Source organism: Larus michahellis, chromosome 5, assembly GCF_964199755.1.
Source record: "Larus michahellis chromosome 5, bLarMic1.1, whole genome shotgun sequence".
Classification (NCBI taxonomy): Eukaryota; Metazoa; Chordata; class Aves; order Charadriiformes; family Laridae; genus Larus; species Larus michahellis.
The window spans coordinates 11,849,716-11,873,898 of NC_133900.1; the positions used below are offsets into that span (position 1 = coordinate 11,849,716).

Below are 24,183 nucleotides of genomic sequence, written 5' to 3' on the forward strand. Positions count from 1 at the left end.
AATTGTTGTAGCAATGAGCTTGGTAGTTCATCTTCAATTTCAAGTTCATAAGATGGTCAGCTGCTTGGAAAAGAAAGTCTTATCTTCATCAAAATTGTAGTCTAGTTAGTTTTTGTGATTTGTGTCAAGATGAGATTTAGTGGAGAGAACCACACAGAAATTGAAGTTGAATGATGAAATTCATACTCAGTGAAGAAACAGACCCGTCTAAAGGAGCCTATGTGCTTTCTGATGCCTTTAAAAAAGTACATGAAACTTTTACCTTTAGTGAAATACAATTTTACTGTTATTCTTTACAGACTCAATGCATTAACCATTTGTTTCACTAACAGGTAAAAAAGACAACATGACCATACCTGCTTTGAATTTTTGTGAGACTGTGTAAAATGTGACATGAAATCATCTGCTCAACTGGAATATGAGGGAAAGTCATCATGAATATACATTTAAATGTTTGTGCAAAATTATAGACAATCTTCACAGAAGCTCAGATCATTTTCTTTTCATCTACAGTGCAGGAGCCTGCTAAGCATTGATGAGAGCTTTGTCTGTTCCTGATTCTTTCCTCTGGGTACTTTGAGTTTAAATATCTGCTTCCCATCAAGGTCACTACATGCTTTGAAGGATTTTCAGTGAAGCCTCCCCAGTGAAATATTTCTAGCCAGTAGAAAGTTTGTTATCAAACATTATGTAGGAGACCCAAATCGAGTTGATTGACAGATTTGATCCAAGTAGCTTGAACTCTAAAAGACACCATAGGGTGATAAAGGTCCAGAACTTGGTCTCCTCTGTAGTGCCGATGTGAGGGACAGGATCCAGTCACCCACTTCAGTTAGTGGAAAAATAATCCTCTGCTTTGATGGACACAGGATCAGCCCCAGTGTGACTGATGTCCATAGCAAACAACAGCATTTGTAATGTGCATACACCCTAGGGGAAAGTACGTGGTGCCACACCACAAACACAGACATATGGGCTGGAACAGAAAAGGTCAGTTTTTACAGTCGGCTTTTCTAGTGCCTGAACACGAGCTTGTACCCGCCGCATCAGATCATTCACTGGAGTGGGCAAGGGGGGTAGAAAATTGACCCGGGTGATGGATCTATGGCCTGCTGGTGTGTACGCTCATGTGCTGGAACCATCTGAGTGTTAACACATGGTCTCCCTATCAAAGGTCTGTATATGAAACTCAGCTGCTGGAGTGACAGAAGATTTTGTGTTGTTAGCGCACACTTCATTAAAATACCAGCTGAAATCCAAGTCTGAAATCCCACAGTTTGTGTTAGTTGATAAAACTCAATTGCCTCTAATTACTGTTAGTATGGCTTTAAAATAATATTTTGTTGTAAGTAAAGGTCCCCTTGTGATGAGGAATAGCTGGTATTCACAACTGGAAATCTGGGCAAGAGTCTAAATGCGTGGCAGGGTGGGGAATATAATCAAGACTGCTTTTACCACTGTATTCTACGTCTTCCAGCAACAGTGCAGTAAAAAACTCAAATCAGGGATGCAATACTGAACAAGGGAAAGATTAAATGGTTTTGCCTCCAGAAGTTAAATGGACTTGCTATGAAATAAAGCAAACAATTGCAAGTCCTCTTTGAATACAAGAGACAGTTTCACAATCTGGAGAGGAGAACCTGTCACTACTTTATATCATTTGAGTAGACCTTAATCCTGCAAAGCACTTGTGCGAAGACGAGACTTTTTCTCTCTTTAATCCCCAGGTCTCATTCCTGTGCTTAGCATTCAGCTCGTGGTCAAGAGTTTTGCGGGAGCAGGACCTTGCTAGCTGTGCTGAAACATCTGCTATTGGACACTACCGTAGGTGCTTCCTTTGCCTGCACGCAGGTGTGTTCTCAGTTAAAACGGGCTCAGTGCCTCAAAACACAATTGTGGTGGAGACAGGCACAGTCGGGGTTTTTTTCAGAGCAGCTTGACTGTTCAGCAGGCAACCTTGTGCCTGAGATTGACCTTCATACCGGGATAAAAACCTTGTTGCCCATAGTTTTTTAAAGAAGGATAAACATGTTTGACTCTCCTGCGAAGAAAGTAGAGTCTTGGGTTTATTCTAAGATAGAAAGAAGAAATGTGATCAGCTTCCTCAAATTTGTATTTCTAAGCCACATAGTAGTACTGTTACGAATATTCATATAAGGTGTTCACAAAAAATCACATCGATGCATTTGTATATTGCTCTAGCTACAGGCTTCCATTCATGACAAACCATTTTAAAAATATCATTGGATACCTTATGAAAGTTTAATAAGACTTTTTATTGACACAGTAGGAAATCTTTTCAGAAGATTTTGTTTTAAATCAAAACTCTTTGGACTTCTTGCTGAGAAGTGCAAGTGACCCCACCGTCTTAGCTGATCTCCACCAGTCATGGAAGCGATTGCAGAGACAATGGGAAAATCAGTGATGGACAAAAACCTATAGGAAGAGGAGGCGGCAAAGAAACAGTCAGTGAGTGCTTAGGCATTCATCGTTTTATTTTTATTCTGTTGGTTCTGGTCAGAGCTTCAGACTTGAGATTGCGTGCCAGAGTGCGAAAATGCCAGCAACCACCAGAATTACTTGGTCCTAAATAATGGCCCTATTATGGAGCCTGCTGGATTCAGGAAGGATGCTGAACTGCCTTTTGCCTTTCGGTACCTATAACCCTCCACAAGGCGCTTTCTCTTTGGCCACGATGCCTGGCAAAGGTGACCAGCCTGAGAATAGGTCCCGTAAAAGACAGCAGGCTGAGCAGGCACCAGTGTGCTAACTGGGAGGAGGTGCCAAGGGGCTTGATGCCTTTAGGCCCCTTGCTTTTCTGAGGGTGACTCTGAGCGGGAAAAGAATGTCTCTTCCTGTTCTTGTTTCACTAGCACTCAATTCAAATGACAGAAGTGGTGGGGTTTTGGCTTGCTCCACGTTCTCCCCACCAAACACAAGTAGAAGTATTTTGGCTGTTTGCAAAAACAGTAGAAGTTTGCTTTTCGCTTGTAGGTCGGCCATGGGAATCTCGGGCTGGTATATATTTTTGCCCGATTTAATACGGAGACCTGAATCAAGGCAATTAATGAGAATTAATGCAGAATGTGCATCTGCATCAGATACACGGGACATTCTAAATAATCTCAGGTGCTCATGAGTTTGTTAGAAAGGTCTCCCAGGACTTTGGGATTTTCTGATTCTGTCGAGCTGGAAACATTACAGGCGCAGTCTTTGTTGCAGTATTTGAACGTTTCCCCCTGCTGAACCCAGACGTGCACGGCAACAAAAAACAAAAGGAACTTTTCGCACCTCAAAATAGATTTAATTTGGGTTCAGTCAGAGTTTGGGGCAAAGGTTTGTGATCTTTCTCATTTTAATCAAAGAAGTTGGCTCCTGCCCTCAAAACTTTCATTGTCAGAGTAAGATCAGCAGAATTCGCTTGCAGGTCCATTAAGCAAACAAAACCACATTCCCTGCTGTCACCTCAGTTCATGCTTTGGCAATTTTTAGAAGCTCCTTTTAAAAATAACTTTCTCTGGGTTCCAGGACCACTATTACTGCAGCCTGAGTGGTTATACGTGTTTATATAAACACGAAACACGACATAGTGAAGTGCATACATCTATCTTTTACTGCCACAATCCTTACTCTGAAACAAAAAAAAAAAGAGATAAAACTGCATTTTGATATCCTTTAAATCAGTATTGAAACCCTTCCAGAATGTGAAAGTTATTCTGGCATCTTGCTGAAGGTTAACTTTAGCATTCTGGAAGGATTTCAATAGTAATGAAAAGGACAGTAAAGAGAGTAAAGCTATTTCAGAAGCATTCCTGAAGGATAATGCTGGCATGCTAGAGAGATTTCAGCAGTAGGCTAGAGGGCAGCAAAATTATTTCTGAAGTATTCCTGAAGGAGAACTTTAATAATCTAGTAGTATTTAAAATAGTTCTGCTGTGGTGGTAAAACTATATGGCAAATGTCCCTGACAGGTAATTTCATTCTTTGAAATAACAAGGCAAAACCTCAAAAGTATGAAGCCCACTGCTCAGATACTACGTCTGTAAGAAACGGAGAGGTGAAGCAGTTGCTCTGGAGGCTGGCAAGTGTCCCTGACAGAAGTCACAGGGGTTGAAAGGTGACATTCAGCCCTGTGCAAAAGCGTTCGTTCAAGAGCTGTGCACAACGTCAGTTGGAAGGCCTCACACAGGACTGCGAGACAAATCCAGGAGCCAAGCCGTCCTCTTTGTGCACCGTTGTGTTCAGTTCTGTCAGGGACTCAGACCTGCAGCATCCCCGGCAGGTCCCTCCCCCTGCACCTCTCTTCTGAGAAAGCAGGCACCTAGCATGGGGTCACCTCCGCTGGCCCCCTTTGGGTCGGGGACCTTTAGGCTCAGGTGTCAAGTTCTTCTTTTCATTTCAGCTAAGGATCTATGAATCTGGAACCTCCTCAGTCTGGATGGAAAGCCAGTGGGAAATCTCACCCAAAGGATTTTCTGAAGGTCTGGATGCTACCTACTTTTGAGTCAGATGGGAATACCACAAGAGCAAGCTTTCTTATAATGTCTCACTTCTTAGTCCAGCTGACTCAGAGAAACACACAGGCATGTGCAAATTAAATACAGACATAATTTAGCCGACCAAATATGCAACCCAGCATTAAATTTGTTTGAGTTGGAACAGATTTTGGCTAGTAGTTCTAGCTCCTTCTTATATATCGTACCCTAACTGGTGTGCTGCATTAAGCTACATTACATATTAGAGGTAACCATGACTCAGTCGATGAGGAGTGATTAACTTGTGCCCCCATCTTTTCCACCTTCCCCCTTCTTCTTTGTTGAGAGAAATAAAGGCAAAAGATGTTTTATGCCCTGTCTGTACAAAGAGCAGTTTCAACGGCAAGCAAGGCATGATTTGTGACAGGGAGACTATCTTTATTTTTTATTCTTTCCTAGGAACAACTGACACATTTGGAAAAACAATGACAAATTTCAGTCACACTTGGAAAAGATATTACATTTTGCTACCTTCACCTCATTTACATGCTTGGACCACCGTTGTGACAATAGTACTACTTAGCCTTTAGCACATGCTGCTATTTACCAGAGATGACCAAGTTCACCTAGTTTGTCTGCTTTTTGCAGATTATACTGAACTCTTACATTTGAAAAAGCCTTCCCAACACAAAAACAACAGTGTGCTGGAGCTACATTTTCCCCTTAAGCACATCCATGTGGACGTGTATAGAAAACAAGAATTAAATTAATACAAGCTTCTTAAAATACAATCCCATGAACTTGTCGAGAGCAAAATTATGACTTTGCAAATGGATGTTTGGTAAAGATCGGTGTGCTTTTGCAGCCATCAAAAGCAGATTTTGTGGAAAGCTTGTTCAGAGTCTGGAGAAGAGGGTGCCAGTAAAGGACGAAAGTTTCCCGAGGGAAACTGCAGACTTGCTCTCCACAAATCTTTCAGTGGGATACTGTCAAGTCTAGCTATAACCAAGCTTCCGAGAAACTGTAGAGACCAGAGGTTGTTCACAGGAACTGCATGGCGGATCATTCTGATGGGCAATTACTGTCCAAGAAAATCATAATTTCCTTGAGAATTGGAGGGTGGGGGCAGGAAATAGAGAATCTGCCTCATTTGTTTAACACAGAATACTCTTCTAGATCTTGCAGTAACAGCTATCAAATATGGAGGCACTGCCTATGTAAAATGTGTGGGTTTGCTCGTGTTCCCCAGAAATGCTCCCCAGTTCGTCCTCATCCTAAAGACAATGTCCTGAAAATTCCAGGTTCCCGCTTGTGTTTTCGTTCTCTATCAGCTGATACGAAGTGTGCTGTATCGTTCTTCAAAGGTGTAGTGTTTCACATCACTACTGTTGGCTTATAGGAACCTTTTTTTGTCTTAGAAGGATTATTGTTGTGTCCACTGGAGTCTCTAAGTCTCTTCCAGCAGCTTTTCACACTTATGAAGTTCGCACATTCCAATAGTGTCATCATTTGCATAGCCTGAGGAGGAGAGATTAGATTTATCAGCATTTTCTTTAAATGGACGTCCTCCAAGGACAACCCCCAGAAAGCAGAGGTCAGTGCAGTAAAGGTAGCGGCATTAATCATGTTCACCATTTGAAATAAGGAAAAATAAATAAATAAACATCTTAGCATCATGATCATGTATCAGGGGGGTTCTTCAGGTCACGTACACATTAAACGTAATCCCAAACATGTCAGGACCAATGTTACGAATGTTTTTGCGAACGCAGTTTCATGAACGATGAGGTAGAGCTTTCCATTAGGCTATGTCATAACGTTAGCAATAATAACAGGGTGTATATTGTGGCAGTGCAATGAGTTTGTCCTGTGCATGAACCTTTCTGTAACTACAAGTGTTAGGGCTTTCATGCTTTGGTTTGGAGCGAGTGATGGGGAATGCTGACACAGCGACATCCATGGGTTGTCTCTCTCATCCTGCGGGCTAGTCTGTGGGCAGTTCATACGGAGTGAAAGAAGTCCTGGCATCAATACAAGAAGGAATATCATTAGGAGGACATATTGAGGAGCATTGTAAATTAACTAAATACTAGAGAAGAAAAATCTACCTCCCACTAAGGAGGATGAGGTGGTGGGACATGGGGCTGAGGAAGAGGTAGAAGGCTGCATGAATGTCTGATGATGCCTGGAGTGAAGGAACTGGCATCCCGAGAAGCAACTAGATCACCAGGGCCACGGTCCCCACATAATTCTACTATTTTTAAATGTGAACCGTCTGCACCTGGGTTAGCTACAGTGCTGTTGTTTTGCGGATGTGGAAAACACATATGCAATTCTGGCAAAGTTCCTTCTGTACATTGAGATTTAGCAATTTCAGTACTTGGGATTCGTAGCTATTGCTTACAGAAAAAGGAATCGACAATAATTTCTCAAAAACCTGTCCAAGTGCATAACTTTGCACACCAGAGTAGCATCAATTTAATAGGACTGAAAGTGTGGATACACACATATTGCCTGAGTAGAAGCATACAGCAATTTTTTATAGTGACTGAAAATAATTATTTTCTAAATACGCGGGAGAGTGTCAATATCTTTCAAATAAAACAGTACTTTGTAATTATTGAGAAAAAGCTTTTTAATCATATTAGTCAAAATCCTTATCAAGATATTCAGTTCACTGAAATTCTGTAATAGGAAACCAGCCTCTAATAAAAAAAATGATGAAAAATATAGAAATTATCTGAAATTCAAAATAAAAGTCCATTTCTGTCCTTACATAGGAAAACAACTTCAAAGTGACAAAATTGTCCATGAAATAATTCCCAATTCTGATACATACTGAGAAAAATTATTAACTGCTTCTCAATGGACATTTTTTCATATTTATCAGTATGAAAGCATCCTGAATGCTTTCTGGTACAGTTTGTTACTAGCATCTCTGTTCTTTTCAACACCTTTTTAAATAGTCAGAATTTTAAAAATCCATTTAACTTTATAAAAAGCTAATTTGATTTATTTGGGTTATTTTTATTTATTAACCGGTTTGCTTCTGGGTTGATTTTCTTAAGTGCCAAGCTTCATAATGGAAATGCTGACACAACTTTAAGTATAGGAGCAAATGCTATTCTAATAATTCAGCTGAATAAATACCAGCCAGCATTTAGTTATTTTCCCAGGAACTGGATAAACAGCCACTTCCTTTTTAGTGTCTCTTTGTAAAGTAAAAGTTCCACAGCCTGCTAATCATCACTATGAAATTTTCTATTAAAAAACCTCCAACCTTTCTTTTGTTTATTCCGCAAGATCTTTTTAGTTCCATATTAGTCATGTTAAAAAAAAAAAAAATCAAAACAAATATACTGACTTGGCAATTTGACCTATTCAAAAAGCACCATTTCTGAACACTGGGGCTTTTATAGATGAGAACAAGAGAATGAGCTCAGCCAAATAATTCAGACACTGATCCATGTTTTAATTTTCCAGGACTATTCTGGTACGGAGATTTCTTTTTGACCGTTGTTTCGGAATTTGCAGTGAAGCTGGTTTGCAATACAGCAGCCGCTCACCTGTGGAAGGGTGCGCTTGGATGTTCCCTAAGATATCACGCCCACATTGGCAAGGTGATCTGTTGTTTCAAGCTTGTCGCGGTCTTAGAACTGATGTGGGTTTGCTTTGTAAGCCGAACGGGTGGACTAAATTAATGCGGCACTTGGATTAAATTAATACAGCACCATCTGGTTTAGTGAACTAAAATTCTTCACAAGGGCTGATAGATAACGTGCTCCTAGGGTGATGTGGTGTGACAGCCTGTCTGCGCGATTTTATCTGGTGTGTCAAACTATCACAGTGGTGTAGTTCTCGCGTTATGTCACGACAGGGCAGGGTTCGTAGGAGCGGTTCTACACCACAAGCCTGCATTATGCTAGTGAAAAGTAAAAAGTACTTTTGCGCTGAAAAACCTGGAACAGTTTCAGTTTGGAATTTTTTTTGGCAAGGTGGGAATTACTTTTTCCCAAAAGTTCTGCTAAGGAAAGGGCAGTTTCTCATGGAAAGCTTCAACTATGAATTTTTTAGGAGAGATGATGGCCGTTCCCGAGGTAAGCACCAGTACTCACGGAGCGATCCTTAACCCACAGATTACCGACAGGTGCTTTTAACTCAGTTTTGTCTGGAAATAGAGAGAAAGGTTGAGAAAAAGAGGTTAATCTTATGACTCTTCAGTGACGCAAAGCTTAACTGTCAAACAGCATAACTCGCCCACCCTCTGGTACCGCTGGTGCAGCAGACAGTCCCCCTGCCAGCGCCTCTGGATTGCCCTGTCGGCGGCTGAGAGAGGCAGGCTCTGTGTGGACACAAACCTGGCGCAAAACCGTAGTGGAAAAGCAGGCACGAGGCCGGCTCCCTTGCCAGTGGGAATATCCGTCAGGCTCTGTCGCGTGCCACCGCTCGCAAAAGTTGAATTATTCAGATCACACGGCCCCTGTTTTGCATGCCGGGCCTTCCCTGTTTCCATTTCACTAATAGCTACCCCACTGGGTGGATGGTGTGACAGCTCCTGAGTTTATACATCCTTAAACTGTACTAATTACTGGCTTTTAAGTAACTATGAGTTTTTATGGAGTCTTCATTAGGGTAATAAGTGGGTGGATACGCACGTCAATCAAGTGAAATGGTAGATGAATTGCGCGTGGTATTTCAGTTAATTTGTCCTGTTAATTTCCTTGTGATATTTGCAGCTGTTGAAAAGACAGCCTCCTTTGTGGCAATGAGACCAGCTCGATGTCGCCCTGCTTCCTCCCCGGCTCGAGCAGTTACGTGGTTTTTGTAGTATGCGTGGAGCTGTCGGAGAAATATACCCCGCATGCTGACATGTGGGTATGAGAAAGAGAAAGGGAGGTGCTGTGGGAAAGAGGTGGCTTATGAGGACTGGAAAGCTGGTCAGAAGCCCGTGTTCTCATCACATTTGTAGCTAAGGCGTCAATATTTTGAAATTAAAAATCATGCCGTCTTTGAGCTCTCAAGTACGGGCCTCTTAACGTATGCCAAGGAGATAAACCTCAGAGGAGGACAACTGTCAAGGGGCAGTTACTGACTTTGACAGAGGTGTCTGATCTGATCCTGTTGTGGGTGCTAGCAGTTTAAGCAGCAGTTCCGGCTTTTTTCTGAAGACTTTTATCTGATTAGGTAGAATCTGAGTTGGAATAAGGGAAAATCATGCCAAGCAGTCAGGTCCTGGTTTTGGTGTGCTTCCAGGAGCTTTTTAAAGTGGATGTAATGACTGATTTGGAAACCTAAAATAATAGAAGAAAAAAGTGTAAACAGTTGAAAATGGGGCAAAAGATGTGCCGCCCTGACCAGCTGCGTGTATTTTCCTGCCTTCCTCTCCTGATGATAGCCCTGAGAAGTAAGAAAGTGGGGCAGCCCTTGGGAAAGGCTGGGGTGGGCTTGTCAGGGCTCCGATGGCCTCCTGCAAAAAGAGGTTGTGAAAGCCCTGTAGCAAGAGGAGGAGGAACGATCTCTGGGAATGGACACGGACCCAAGATAAAAATAGTGAACTGAAAGAATTTATTTATTCAGCTGAGCAATGGTAATGTTAGTTGAGGAGGGGAAGGCTGCGTTCTGCGGAGCGGCCCATGTCACAGAAGGAGCATTGCCCAGGTGACGGAGCAAAGGCGTTAGGAAGCATTTGCTTGGCTTGGAGGTTTTGTTTGATTTGACGTGTGTATTTTATTGCCATGGATATTCATGCAAGCACTTTTTTTAAAACGAGAGTGTGTGGAAAAAGTATGAACTCCTAAACTTGCTGAACCCAGCAGGACTTTTGCTGTCTAAAAGCATTAGCAAAATGTGCAACCATGAAAGATGGAATAGAAACTTCCAGGTTGTCCCAGCCTATACTTCAAAACGTGTGAGTTTACTGTACAGTTCAGCTGCTCTAAAGGAAAACACCAACCTTTGCAACACGCTGTAAAAATAAGGGAGTTTCTTGTCAGTAAAGCTGCACTGAGCTTTGTCTGCCTTTCTGCTGCGTGGTTCACGAGCTCGCGCTCAGCAGTTTGGCGCTGCGTAGGACCCCCGCCTCTGCCCTCCTGGGCATCTTCCAGGACGCGGCTGCACCCAAGGCGTGTGTGCACCTCTGCTTGCCTGGGGAGAGCCAGGCTGGCAAACCCCCAGCCCCGGCGCCTCTAACCAACAAACCTTTGGATGCCTCAAACTGACGGGGTGAAAAGTACTAAGTCCTACTAGCAAAACAGATTTATGTTTTTTAACGGCACACGTGCCGTCCTAGTCACGTGAATTATGGGGCACAGTTTGTACTTCTAACAGACTTGGTTATATCAACAAGGTGAGTAAATAGAGCACAAAGCTAATTAATTATGATCCTTCTCAGCTTTCCCATGATGCAGAGATCATACGAGGGTGGTTGGCAGTGCTGAGAGAACTATATGAAGAGCATCTTACCATTCCTGTGAGTGTTTTATCGCAATGTCAGTAACGTTATATACTCCGTTTTTATGGACTGAGTTTTAAAGTTATATTTCTCACAGGAATGTGTCATTTTGATTACTCTCGACAAGGAATTTTACAATGCAACCAGATAAGCCACTTCTGATTAAAATGGAAAATTTTGTTTTGAAAACTTTCAATAGATTGGGCTTTGGGTTTTCCCTTTTGTCTCCCTTTTTGACATTGCAGGCAGTTGAATGGAAAACGGCTTCTCCATGCAACATTTTCTCTTCAACAATTTAACCCAAACGTATATAATTTTCACAACTGCTTCAACTTTCAAAACTTGACCATAGAAGAATTACAGTTTGTTTTCTTTTTTTATCCACACTAACTCTTTAAATGTCAAGATAGTTTTGAAAAACAAAAAGAATTTGAGAGAGAGAGAGGGGGAAAAAAAGAAATAAAAATTAGGTGTGCATGGTGATAAGAGACCCAGGATAGATTTTATCCTTTCAAGTCAGTAGAAGCAAACGTTCAGGAATAATTTACAGATACTAAAAAAAAAAAAAAGTGAAGACCCTTGGAACAGAAGCACACGTGGAATTTTTTAATTATTGAGACAGTTGGATATCCACTTTTTAGAAGGACATGTTGCAGGCACGTCATGTAAATGTTCATCTCTAGCTCTCTAGGGCATTGAGGTTTCTGGAAAGTATCAAGAGAAATTTGCAGGAAATAGGAAGTGCATGAAATTCCCACAAACCCATGGAAAGGTGGTAAGATTCTTTTACGCTTGGTCCAAGTGGCCAGTGCATCACATCAAATTTATTAAGCTAAAATCCTTTAATCTGAGAATCCAGAAGCAGTGGCCAGCTATTTTTGAGCAGAAAGACAGCATCCAGTTCTAAAATTACAGGCCAGGGAGCCAAATGACCTAGATCCTGTCATTGACTCGGAGCAGAGACGTGAGCCCGGCTCCCCGTGCCTCGGAAGCTGCAACTGCTCTGGCACACAGCATGGCATCTGTTTAGTGGTGCCGAGAGGTGCTGCCCTGCAGGTTGCGAGACAAAGGGAAGCCACGTCTTTCTGCTCTGCAGACGAGACAGGGAAATTTAGGTAGGCCAAAGGTAATTTGCCAAATCATTTTTGAGGTGAAAAGCTGCTGTCTTCATTTTTTATTTAAAACCAATCTCTTTAAAGCAGAGGGGGGAAAACCACCATGTAAGCATGATTCTATTCCGGCTTTATATTGCAGTCTCCTCCGCAGCCTGGTTACTGCTTTGATATTATAATGGTGTTATTTCTTGTAACATGGGGCTACTATGGGACTCATTAGTCATAAACCTTACCCTTGGAAAATGTAAAAGTCAACATCAACCGTCACTAATAATGTATTTCACCTACTGTTATTGTAAGTATGTGAACACAGTCAGAATCTGCTCAGTGCCTGCTCATGTCGTCCTTTGGAAATATCCTTTTGCAGTCTCTTCCTCTGCTAAGCACAGGGTCTGTTGAACATATTTATTTCGCATTTTCAAGTATTTTTCTACTTATAAAATGAAGCAGTTGATCTAGGGGATTGCTGTAAGATTTTTTTCCTTAGGAGGAAAGAAAATTTGGGTGTGGACCTGAGGGGAGATACCCACTCCACATTTCATCTCAGCCCACCCCACTATTCCTTGTGAATTTTAAAAAAGTCTTTGTGTTTCAAAGTGCAGGATCTGTTAAATGGAGCGTATTCTTTTCAGAGATTTATATATTTAACAGATTAGCTGGAAAGCAGCTTCAACCCCACATCAGTGCTGTTTGCGATGTGTAGCTTGTCAACTTCTTTGGAAAAACTCATCTTTTCCCTCATCACAAAGGTGATCTGATTCCACTGCAGATGATGTCTTCCCTTCTCCCCCACCTGTAAGCCAGTTCATTAAAACCCATTGCAGCATTACGCTGAATGACCAGGTGAAGCAGCATTGAGGGCCCTGGTGCTTCTGTATGGGTGGCTTATTGACTTTCAAAGAGATTTGAGGGAAAAATAAAAGAATACTGTGTTATACCTCCAAGCTTGCCCAGAAGTAGACCCTGACAGGAACAAAAAAAACCCCAACCTTATCCAACCCTGTTAGTAGAAGTACTCAAAACATGGATTAGCACCACCTGCAGTGCAAGCCTTGCGTGTAATCCCATGTGTGATGAAGCAGCTGGCTTTTGCTCCTGACAAGGAGCAAAGCAGAAGTCTAGATCTGGCCACCGTTAACGTGGCCGCGGGAAGAGAAGATGACAAAATCTAGATATCTTGGTGTCCAGTTGCTCATGCTTGCCTTACATTTTATTTTAACTAGTGCAGTAATCGCTGTGGCTAGGGTTGGCCAAACATTTTCACGCTGTTGTTGGTGTAATTAAGTAACACAAAAAACATCAGCCAGTGAGTTTCTGTGCTAAATCCAATTAATATGAAAATATGCTATAGCTCCTACATGCTGTATTGCATCGAGAGAGAAATACGTCTTTCAACCACATGTCCCCTTGTTACTGGTCGTTTAACTTTAGTTTTCAATGTATAGATATATATTTTTAAATCTTCTAGTTTGAAATAGTTGTGGATAGATTGATTGTGAACTGATTTATGATCCATATTGCACCAGAGAAGTAATTTTATGCATATAACTTCTTTCACAATTACCTCCACAATGATTTCAAAGGATTTCACTGCTTGTGGGAGGCCGCCAATAAGTGGCACTTGCATATTCATCCATTTCAATCTGAGATTTTTAAAGACCTGAGGGAATAGAACAGAGCTACTGGAAATTAATTTTTTCAGCAAGTTTGCTTTTTTCATTTTTTTAGGGATAACCATGCTTCAGTGAAAGCTTTTTTAAAATGAAAGTATTTCTAAATTCACAAATGCTGAAAGCTAAAGATTTCCACCAAAATGTAGCAATTCTTTTCAGTATCCTTTGTCATTCAGTTGAATGTAAATCTTGCATCTGGGCTTTTGTAGATATTTCTTTTCTATTAAATATGCACTATTCCCAAGTGAATGAAACTACTCAGAAATGAGTTTGTTCTTTGACTAGAAAATCAGCTTTCCCAATTTCTTGGATTATTTATTTAACAGAACTGTGCTTTTAAAATTGCCAGCTTAAAGCTCTCATTCCTGAAGCAATGGAGTATCTCCGTTGGAGTATCTCCAAACACGGATCGGTTTCCCCACCATCTTTACTTCTCTCCTTTGTGCTCAGAAGGCCAAATTCTGCTCCCGTCTGACAACAAGCGAGCAGAGAAACAAACCTGCTCTCCTTCCTGGGACAGATGGTAACACCCAGTGCCTGCTGCTACATTAGCAGGTTAGTATCACCGAGCTGCAAGGAAACACGCAGATTTCCAGCAAGTTGTTGTAGGCAACAAATGTTCTGGGAGCATCACGTGCGGGATGTCTATGCCATGCAGTCACATGCACTGTTGAGCTCCTGAAAGAGTTTAGTAGTGCATCACCATGTGGAGGTACTTGCTCAGGTCTCATTAGCAGAGCAATTACATTAATGTTCAGGATGCTCAGGCTAATAGTTCCTGCCTTTAAGCCAACTGTACTAGTTTAGGCATCACACGTATTTGGTATGCTGCTCCCAGTTCTGCAGTTGCTTTGGCTACTGGCAAATTACTGCAGTTCATCGCATGATGGCACCTTAGCTGTGTGCAGCATGCTGGTATTTCACCGGTGTGATGGGAACCAGTTGAGGTGAACCACCAGTTGTTTTGAGTTGTTCAAATGCGTCCTGCTGACTTCTTTCATAAATATTTCTGTTCCCCACTCAAACACAGCAAATGCTGTCCAGACGTTAACCACAGAATCACAGAATGATAGGGGCTGGAAGGGACCTTCAGAGATCCTCTAGTCAGTCCAACCCCCCTGCCAAAGCAGGTTCACCTGGAGCGGGCTGGACAGGAACGCGTCCAGGTGGGTTTTGAATATCTCCAGAGAAGGAGACTCCACAACCTCTCTCCATTCCAATGCCAATCATTCATGGCATTTGTTTTAATGTGAGAAGAACACCGTCTTTGAGAAGCCATAATATCCACTCCTCCATGCCAACACCAATACCCCAGCCCTTAGGGTGAATCACTAGAAGGGAGGAAAGATTTCGGGAGGGAACCTTTGTTCAGATATTGACTGCACATCACCACGGTTTTGCAGTCTCAAGCTATATGTAAATACTAGAAAGAGCTGAAAAAAAATATACTTCCAAAATTCCTTTTTAATTTGTAATAAATCCATTTTGGAATTTACTGAGGCCAATGCCAGATGGCCTCGAGCATGTTCTCATTCATATTTCAAAACAGAAAAACCTTTCTCAGAATCTGCAAGCTACGTCTTTTTCATGGGGATGATTTCTGTTGAGCAAGGAAAACTCAGGTTAATTAGGCCAAATAAGCTGATGCAGTCAGAGGCAGAGACGCAGAGGTTGCAAGATTGAAATCCATCAAGACACTGTGTCGACAGATGCCCTCTTAACTTGTTTGTTATTTGCTAGGGGGGGGTGGCCACATAATTATATAGAAATATATTGCTTTTTTGTAACAATAAATGCACCGATGTAAAAGGTCTTCATTCAGTAGAGTTACAAGATGCAGCCAAGCAAAACTGCACCTTATGAAGACTACAAGGAAACTACGCTAAGGTGATGGGGATATTGAAAAGTTCCATCTCTGTCGCGTAGACTGCTGTACAAATGTCCTCGACTATACGGAAATGAACACTTTAGGTGGTTTTTGCAGAACTAAAAGGGAGGTCCGGAGCAGAGGAGCCCCCAGGGTTCCTTCCCAGCTGCCCACATGCCTATAATTCTGTGATTTGAACTCTGAGAGTCAGGGAGAGGTGGACGCCAAACTGGGAAGAAGTACTTTAGAAGATGAAATGGAGCAACATGCTGTACCAAGAGGCGGGACCTTAGGCTGAGACTTTGACCGTCTGAGAGAAAGACGTGGTGAATGCTGGTATCTGGCACTCTTATGGGCATGCCTAAACTGTGGGTTTAGCTGCGCTCCTCACAGGCACAGTGGAGGTCTGTCCTGTGCTGACCCACCCCCTGTGGCGGGCGGGGATGTTGTGGAGCAGCCCCAGTGTGACCCCTACGAGCAGGGTCTGCGAGGACATCACTGATGAGCTGAGAATCGATGCCAGTCTAGTGGTTATCTCTTTCAAGCCAATTAGGCAGGTTAAGGATCCATTTCCAAAATGTTTTTCTAGTACTGGACGTGTGAAGTGTTCTTTCCTTTCCTAAAGGATTGAAACCCTTTTTTCTTTTTTCTTTTCTTTCATCCTGACATCCTTTCTGAACGTCTACTTCACGCAGATAGACAGCCCTCTTACGAAGTCCCTGAAATAAACAAAATCCCCCAAACTGATTATGGCCCCTGGACTTTGCACCCATGTGATTTGTACCTTCAGCTTGTAAGGAACAGAAAAGCGGGACTCGAAAGAGGCCAACATGCTCATCTCGCACACTGCCTTCATCTGCGTGCTGCGGAGCCAACGTCCACCCCCTAGCATGAGCTGCGTCAAAAAAGAATGCTGTAGGCTGCTCTCTCTAGTTTCAGGATGTTTAACTGCTAATGGAGAGCAAGCATTCACCCAAAGAATAGGCAGATTCCAGTATCTGCAGAGAAAGAGAAAGATTTAAACCTAAGCTCTCCAGGTTATTGGGGTCCAGCTGCTTAGGACTTAAGTCACTTCTCACTGTCCTCACTGCCTGCACCTTTAGGAGCCTTCAGCTCTCGGGATGTTTTCCTCGAACCCCGGGTGTTTTATAACCTCTGAAAGTAAATGGAGAGAGAGACAGCCGGAAAGATTTAGAATTGCCTTAAATCTGACCAGCAATTCATCTTTTCCAGTGGTAGCAGCAGCCAGCACCAGGTATTTTTAAGGAAGAAGCAAGACTTTCAGCAAGCTCTACAGACCATCATTGTACTGCAAATAGGATTTTGCCCCAACTTTTTGTAGCTTTTGGGAAACAGGTACCTGCACGTTTCACAGCTATCACCAGGGGCCAAGTTCGGACAGCAAATTTTTCTAAACGTCGTCTTACACAGGCTGGAGGCAGAAAGAGAAATCTTCTTTGTCCAGGTTGGTTCTGTCATTGTGGGATGCAGTGCTGAGACGTCGTTTCTCTGCCTGACAGCAGTCTGTCCGTGTCAGTGTCCCATATAGGTTAATCTGGGCCCCACAGCCATCCCAGGCCTTTTCAGAAGCGTTTGTCAGGAAGGTTTGGCTGTAGTCAGAGCAAGGATGGATGTCTGCCTCCCATGGCTCTCTGGGGCCTCACTGCCACCCTCGGTCACTCTAAGAGTGCGCCAGCTCCATCGACAAATTCCATCACTGGCAACGTGTGTGTCAAACGTAGATCTTCGCTGTTTCTGATTGAGTTATCGATCTGCCTTCAGGGAGCGTGACCTGGATTTATCCCTACACGCTGTGCAGGTCTCTGGGCCAGAGAAAATGAAAGTTAATCAGAGGAGGATCCTAGCCAGTTTCAAGAAATAAACAGCATCTAACTCAGGCATAGCACAGGGCTGAGTAGTTCTTTGAAAAAAACATCTCCCACCACGGTGCTCTTGAACTGCATTAAGTGCAGTAGTTCCCCATGTCTGCCTTCACTCAAAGATGAGGCACATCCAAAATCCAGTACTGCCTCTGTAAAATAAGTCCAAAATTATGTCTTCCATTTTGGCTGTGTTGTTGCTCCTTGCTCCCATCTGTGGAAGGGAAGGAGAAGCAGGAGGGTGCTGAGTTGACGGCACTGGGTTGAGACTTGGGGGAAAGACTCTGGCCACAGGCTGCATTCACCACTTTGGATAAATCAGGAATTTCTTTGTGCCTCGGTTTAGATACATGTGGACAAGTCTTGATGCTTCTACACATCTGGATCTTCCTTTCCACGGTGCTCAGCCTTTGCTGTTTGGAAGGGAAGTGCCTGCATGCTGCCCAGCACAGTGGGCAACCAGCCTCCAGGGAATACTGTTGTACTTAGGTGGTGCTGCTGCTCATAAAGCTAAGTAGTAGTATTGTACAAAATATGAATAACTTCTCTGTCTTCCCCAGACTTCCCCACTGCTTCCCCCAGCTAAGCAGTGACTTAGCTTTGTTAGAAGGCACCTAACAGAACCTGATTTGTTCTTAAAGTATCTTGATGCATCTGTGCAGAAGATACTTCGGAGTCCTAACAAAAAATGCCTTTACCGTATGTTTAGTATTTCAGAGGGATCGTGGCCAGGACACTGGAAATTCGAGGTTTTATATTCAGCCTGGCCACAGGCTTGCCAAGTGAGGAGGTGGCTTCATCGTGCTGCCCCACTTCCCTGTATTTCTTTTTCTCCCCTTGTGTTTGCTTAGGTGGTGGCTCCTTGGGGCAGCAACAGACGCCAGAGCCCTAGGCACACTCAGCTCTCCCACGTGTCTGGGTGGCCTTGGGCTGCATTTGCTGCTGGTAAAAATAATACAAGCAAGAAGTGAAGGCTATTACTCCATTCTGGGCTCACTGCTAGACCTCCCTCCCGCCGTCAGAAGTACATTGACAAGGCGACGCTCACGGACAGTGTGGTGCACACACGTGCGTTCTGACACGCTCATGTGTGTGTGCTGGCTCGCTCTCCCTCTGTGTTTAATGTCTGCTCAGTGCCGATGGAGTCTCTTTTGAAGAAGTGCTCATACTGTGCTCTTGTAAAGGGGCAGAAAGGCTAGAATGCAAGAGGGACTGATCTTTGTTTATTTTTCTTTGGCAATTTTGTGGTGAGTGCTGTGGTTGGCATGTAGACTAAGATGTTACAGGGTGGGAGAAGTTTAAATATAATTATAAGTCCCTTCTGTCTGCAGCCAGCTCTGTAGCTTATACAGGGGATGGAGAGAGCATTTTTCCCATGGTGTTAGGGGAGCACAGAGGATGCCCCGTTTGCTGAAGATTTGTACAGATCCGAGAGGCAGGGAGTGCTGTTTGGGAGTGGGAAATAGCCTTCAGGGAGCAGGAAGAAAGCAGAAAAATAGACCGGCTGCAGAGCTCCTCACACGTTAACAAATCTAATAGGAAATTGCTGTCTTCTACAAGAGAGGGATATTTGGAAAAGGCCGCTTAAACTTCATAATCCAGAGTCCGTCTATTTTCGGTAGAGCTGGGGTGGATACATTTTAATTTTTGGAGGAGTGGAAATACTATGGAAATCTTTTCCCCTGTTCCTAGCAATGTCTTCCCCAATTTGTTGAAGACCATTGGTCTCTATAGTGTGCTCTGCCTTCTCACCTGGAGCGGCAGAGAGGCATTCGGAGGCATGAACATTCTTTCCGGCTGCTCTGCTCTCAGTGCTGAGACTTTCTTTTAGTTTTACCATTTACAGCCTTTGATGCACATTATTGCACCTTGTGGATATTTCTGTCTCAACCTCACTGCAGAGAACGCTACTTTTGGTGCCCGCAGGGCTTGCAGAATTATTTATTTATTTAAAAAAAAAACAAAGAGCAGAGGTGAAAGCATTCATTTGTAATTAAGGTCCGGGATGTATTGGAAAGGAAGGCATAAAGTGCACAGTAAAGGACGCGTACATTCTAGTACTTTAAAGAAAATGCTTGTAATTTTGGAATTAGTTTGGTAATGTTGGCCTGCTTGGTGTGTACAGTCTTCCAGGCTTGTAAGCTTCTTCCCAGGAAGTCAGTTATATTTTGGAAAAAGCAGGCAAACTTTCAGGCACAAAAGTTCTTCTTCAGCTCATCCTCAAACCTTTTGTGAGCAAAGGCTTTTTTTTTCTGTTTCGTTTTATTTGTTTCCCACAAGTACATCTGTTTGGATTCCTACAAACCTTGCCTCGTGTATTGAAGGAAGACAGCACCATGACTCCCTTGTTATTTACTTAGTGGTCTTACACACATATAAGGAGAAGATATTCTCTCTCTGCAGATGATTTTGTGTTAAGGATGTGTTATGGTCAACATTTTTTTTTTAAATTCTGGCTATGAGAAGTTTTGTTCCTGAAGCACGGAGTTGCAAACGCTCGAGTGTTAGGTGGTTAGTTCCAATAGTGAGGGAGTATTTATCACCACGGTTGCATTCATGTTTTTTTGAAACAACCACAAAATCACATCCAGGTACTAAATAAAGAAGCTGGTTTTCCACTGAGCTGAATTCTTGAAACTCCTGACAACCAAGAGTTATTTATATTAAATTAAAGTAAATGGGGATGCTTTTCTTTAGAGGCTTGAACCTGCTTGGAATCTCGCTTTGGTTATTTTTGTAAGAAAATGCTGGCCCAAGGTTTCATTTCTGCTCAGGCTGCTATGTTTCACAGGGGAAAAATGAAGATAAATTAGATGGGGTCAAAACTCTCTTCTCACATATGCCTGGTAAATCTGAAATAATCTCACACTACTTTCAGTTCAGCTGAGGTAAACCTGGGATCACAGCAGTGAAGCTACCAGGCTGGCTGTACTCATACCGCTGCGACAAGGTGCCGAGATACCACAGTGCTGAGTGCTACAGAAAAAGCTTCAGGTTAATTTAAAAAAAGAAAAAAAAAAACAAAAAAACAGCGAGCGTGTGCTGTCATTTAAAACTCTGATAGGTTCCAGCGCGTCTCTAGAAACAGAGGGAGAGAGAAGCAGTACTTCCAGATGGGAAGCTGCATTAGAAGTGTGGAGTGTCTATCTGAAAAGAGACACCTGGGTGAGTGAAGATACTAATAAATAAGCATCCTGGGCTTTGAGTCTTGTGAGTGCTTGTGAGAGAACAGTTGGAAAGCCTTAAGTGAGGGTGTCTTTCTCGTACGCAGCTGACCAAGTGTGTTGCTTACAGTTACCATGTGTCAAGATGTTTCTTGCTCATTAGTTTTACGCTGATGGAAAGCAACTTTAAATCACTCTTTAGAGGAATCCACCGTGAGGCATGCCAGCTGTGTGCCAGATGAAGGAGTTGTAAAGTCATGTTGGACAGGCAAAAATATACCAGAGAGAGAGATTTAAAGTCATGAGAAAGATAATTACTTTGCACTCAGAGATTAGCCAGAGGAAAGGAAAGGGAAGGGAAGAATTATACTCTGCATTTGTTAGAAGGTTTCCTGCTCTCTCTCTGTCCCACTCACACATGCACACACATGCACACAGCTGAATTTACTGTCACGGTGTCAGGTTAGCCAGGACTGCCAGCGCGGGAGAAATCCTTCTGGGAAGATTTCTCAGCTAGAGTGGACTCACTCGTTTCTTTCTTGTTCTTTTTGCTTTTACGCCCCAGACTGTAGAAGTTGTGGCCCCAGCCAAAATAGATTTAGAAGCTTTGCTTGTTATGATGGTTTGAAAACATTCCCCCTCTCTCATGACTATTTCTAAAAGGTAGGACTGGAGCTGAGGCAGGCGGTGGGCAGCATGTCTCTGGAGGTGGCGAGGAAGGCGATGGTGCAGGGACCTGCTGAGGCCAGAAGAAAACATGACCGAGCAACCGAGAATGGACCAGGTCATCCCAATCACGTGCTTGGGGCAAGTCCAGCGACACCAACAGCTCTTTGCATTTCTGCACCAGTCTACCTTACCAGCTCTGGCAAGGCAGAGGTACTAAGCCATCCTCTCCTTCAGGGACTTCTTTAAATGTCTCATGGCTATTGTCAAAAATGCTCTGCCCTTTCAGAGCAGAGTCCAGTGCTCTCTCCCTTCACAACTGCCTCCTCTTCCTTCCTGGTCCTTCCAGCTAATGTTCTCCTTATCCTCCCTTTTCAGTGCTGTTATCCTTTCTTTCAGACCGAATAATTAATCTTTTAAGGCACTAGCATTGTGCTTGCAGGGGTTTGGGGGCACGTTGGCTGTGTGGGAAGTTATGAACTGGGGCGCTGGGGAGGTTCTCTGGCTCCCAGGGCAGAGCTGACACGCTGCAATCCCTGGCCTTACGGAGCACGTCCCTCAGCTTGCACCGCCGGAAATTTTGGAATTGATCAGATGTTGCCCAGTAAACAGAGAGACGACCTAGAAGGTTCTCAGCCGTGGTCACTGTTTATATTACAGTAGCACCTTTGGGCACTGTTTCAGGCGACTGCTGTCAAAAGAGTAAAAAAGAAACAAAATTGCTTTTAATGTCCAAAAGGTCTATACATACCAATAGGTTATACATAACCAAAAGGTTATACATACCATCTAATCTTCTCTTAAGTGACACAGGCACCCCGAGTATGTTCACTAGATATATTAGGAAAATGCTATCAATTAAATGTTTCTGCTTAAAATAATAGGACTTTTTTTTTTTTTCCTAATGGAAATTTTTTGAACCCCGTCTAAAAGGCCACCAGCAGATGCCCTGATGTTAACACCCTCCTCCCAGAAACGCAGCAGATGAGATGTAGGGTTCGCACGGCTTGTAATCACCCTTAGTGTAATGAAACTCTCCTTTTTGTCATTGATTCGGGTTTGGTTTTTTAAGTCATTGTATCTAAATGGAAGTATCTTTACAGGAAATGTCTTTCTGCCCATTTGTCAGGGTTTTAACCACTGCAGCTGCAAACATCGCTGCTGCCTGCAGATGGGAATTACAGCTCTATGAAGTCTCTATAACATGACCCTATTACCTTGCCCCCCTTCTTCCCCTTTATCAAGCTTTGTGCATGGATGGGCCTTTTGGAAAGTTATAATTTGGATGTGAAACAATTATCCTAAAACAGTTAGCCAGAGCAGAGTGGACACACAAATTTATCTTCTCTCTCTCTCTGTTGGTGAAGAACATCTATCTTCCATGACCTCTTGATTACTGAAGCCTTCAAAATATATTCTTTGGTCTGTGACACTGTGCTCGGTGCAGGGCTGAGCATTAAATATCACCCTCTGTGATTAATTGGAAGTTAATTAAATCTATCACTGAAACAATGAGAAGGCAATGATCTATGTAATCATTGAAATAGTAAATGAAATGATGTAAGGGCCCTCCATTTCACTTATTGACAGTGATGGAGGGGTGCCTAAGCCCTGCTGCTCAGCTGTGTTTTCTGCCTGACCACACAGGCCTGCTCAGGCAGACACAAACTTTCCAATGAACCAAGCGGCAAAGCAGAGCTAATGGTGGTCTACGAGATGCTCGTACTCTTTTTCCTTTGCCGCCTTCAGATTTTGCTCAAAAGGCATCTAAGGTAACTCTAGTATTTTGGGTGTGTGGTGCAAGCGGTGTACCTGAAATGGCAATCCCAAGGGACAAAGCCTTTCAGTACATCTTGTTCTTTTCAGCGTGAATGAAAACATTGCTGCTCTGATTGTCTGGAAAACAATAACATGAAATGTATTATTTTACATTTTAAAAGTACTTCTTACGTGAATCTATAGTTTTTTGATAGCTCTGAAACTGACGCTGTTCATCCCATCCTGGCAAGAGATGTTGAGCACATGCTGATTTTCCTCTTGTTTCTCACTGACTGTTACAACAGCCTAAGCACCGAAGAATCCTAGAATACGTGAAAGTATGGCTGGAAAGGTGCCATATGTCATAGCCAGTACCCGACAAATTTCTCTAGGTGTATTTGGGGGCAGAATAAAAATATTATTTGCCTCCTTCTTAAATGACATTGCGACAGATTTTCCTTTTGGATGCTCTTCCACAGCATGAAAATAGGACTTGTTTTTTAATGTAATGGGAAATGGTTTGTAATATTAGTTCCGTATTTCAGATGCGCGATGATAACACCTCAGATACACCCTCAGACACCAGTCTTAATATATCCTCTCTCACTCTGGAAAAAAAAAAGAATGGCAACCTTGAACGAAAAGTCAGGAACTCATCCATTCCCTTTCTTTTCTTCCTCCCGCCTCGCTTTTTTCCTGAGGCTATCCCTTGGGCACAGGTGCACCCCTGGAAGGACACAAGCCCGTGTGTTCCCATTTGACAGGATGGGCTCCATCCTTTGCCTTGGCTCCACGGGCTTTCAAAGTGCACCTGAAAGCTCAAAGGACTCACATAATTGAAGGCCCATCAGTTCAGTTGTAATGCATTCTTTAACTAGGAGACGTTATCACTTCTTCATGTACTACTTACTCTCCCATGCCTGCCTTTCTTCTCCTCATCTCTAATTCCACTCCTCCTGTAGCAGGAATGGTTCTCATCTCATCTGGGCCAGCTCTGAGGGCAGTGGAGTAACCCGTGGCTTTACCATGGCAGGCTTCAGTCTTTCAGAAGCAGCAAGGAGCTCCCCACAGAGGGCCAGCTCCGTTAAGCTGTAAAACATAGTACAGAGAAATCATTTGCTATCCAAAGAGTTT

At 43.0% G+C, this 24,183-nt stretch overlaps 1 long non-coding RNA gene across 1 annotated transcript in view; it reads left to right on the forward strand.

Annotated features, from left to right (window-relative positions):
• Nucleotides 1–21,926, forward strand: part of LOC141743810 (uncharacterized) — a 202,368-nt gene extending 180,442 nt beyond the window's left edge. Inside the window, exon 5 of the long non-coding RNA XR_012587204.1 lies at nt 21,289–21,926. This is a non-coding gene — a long non-coding RNA (uncharacterized LOC141743810). The remainder of the gene's footprint in view (nt 1–21,288) is intronic.
• Nucleotides 21,927–24,183: the final 2,257 nt, after the last annotated feature.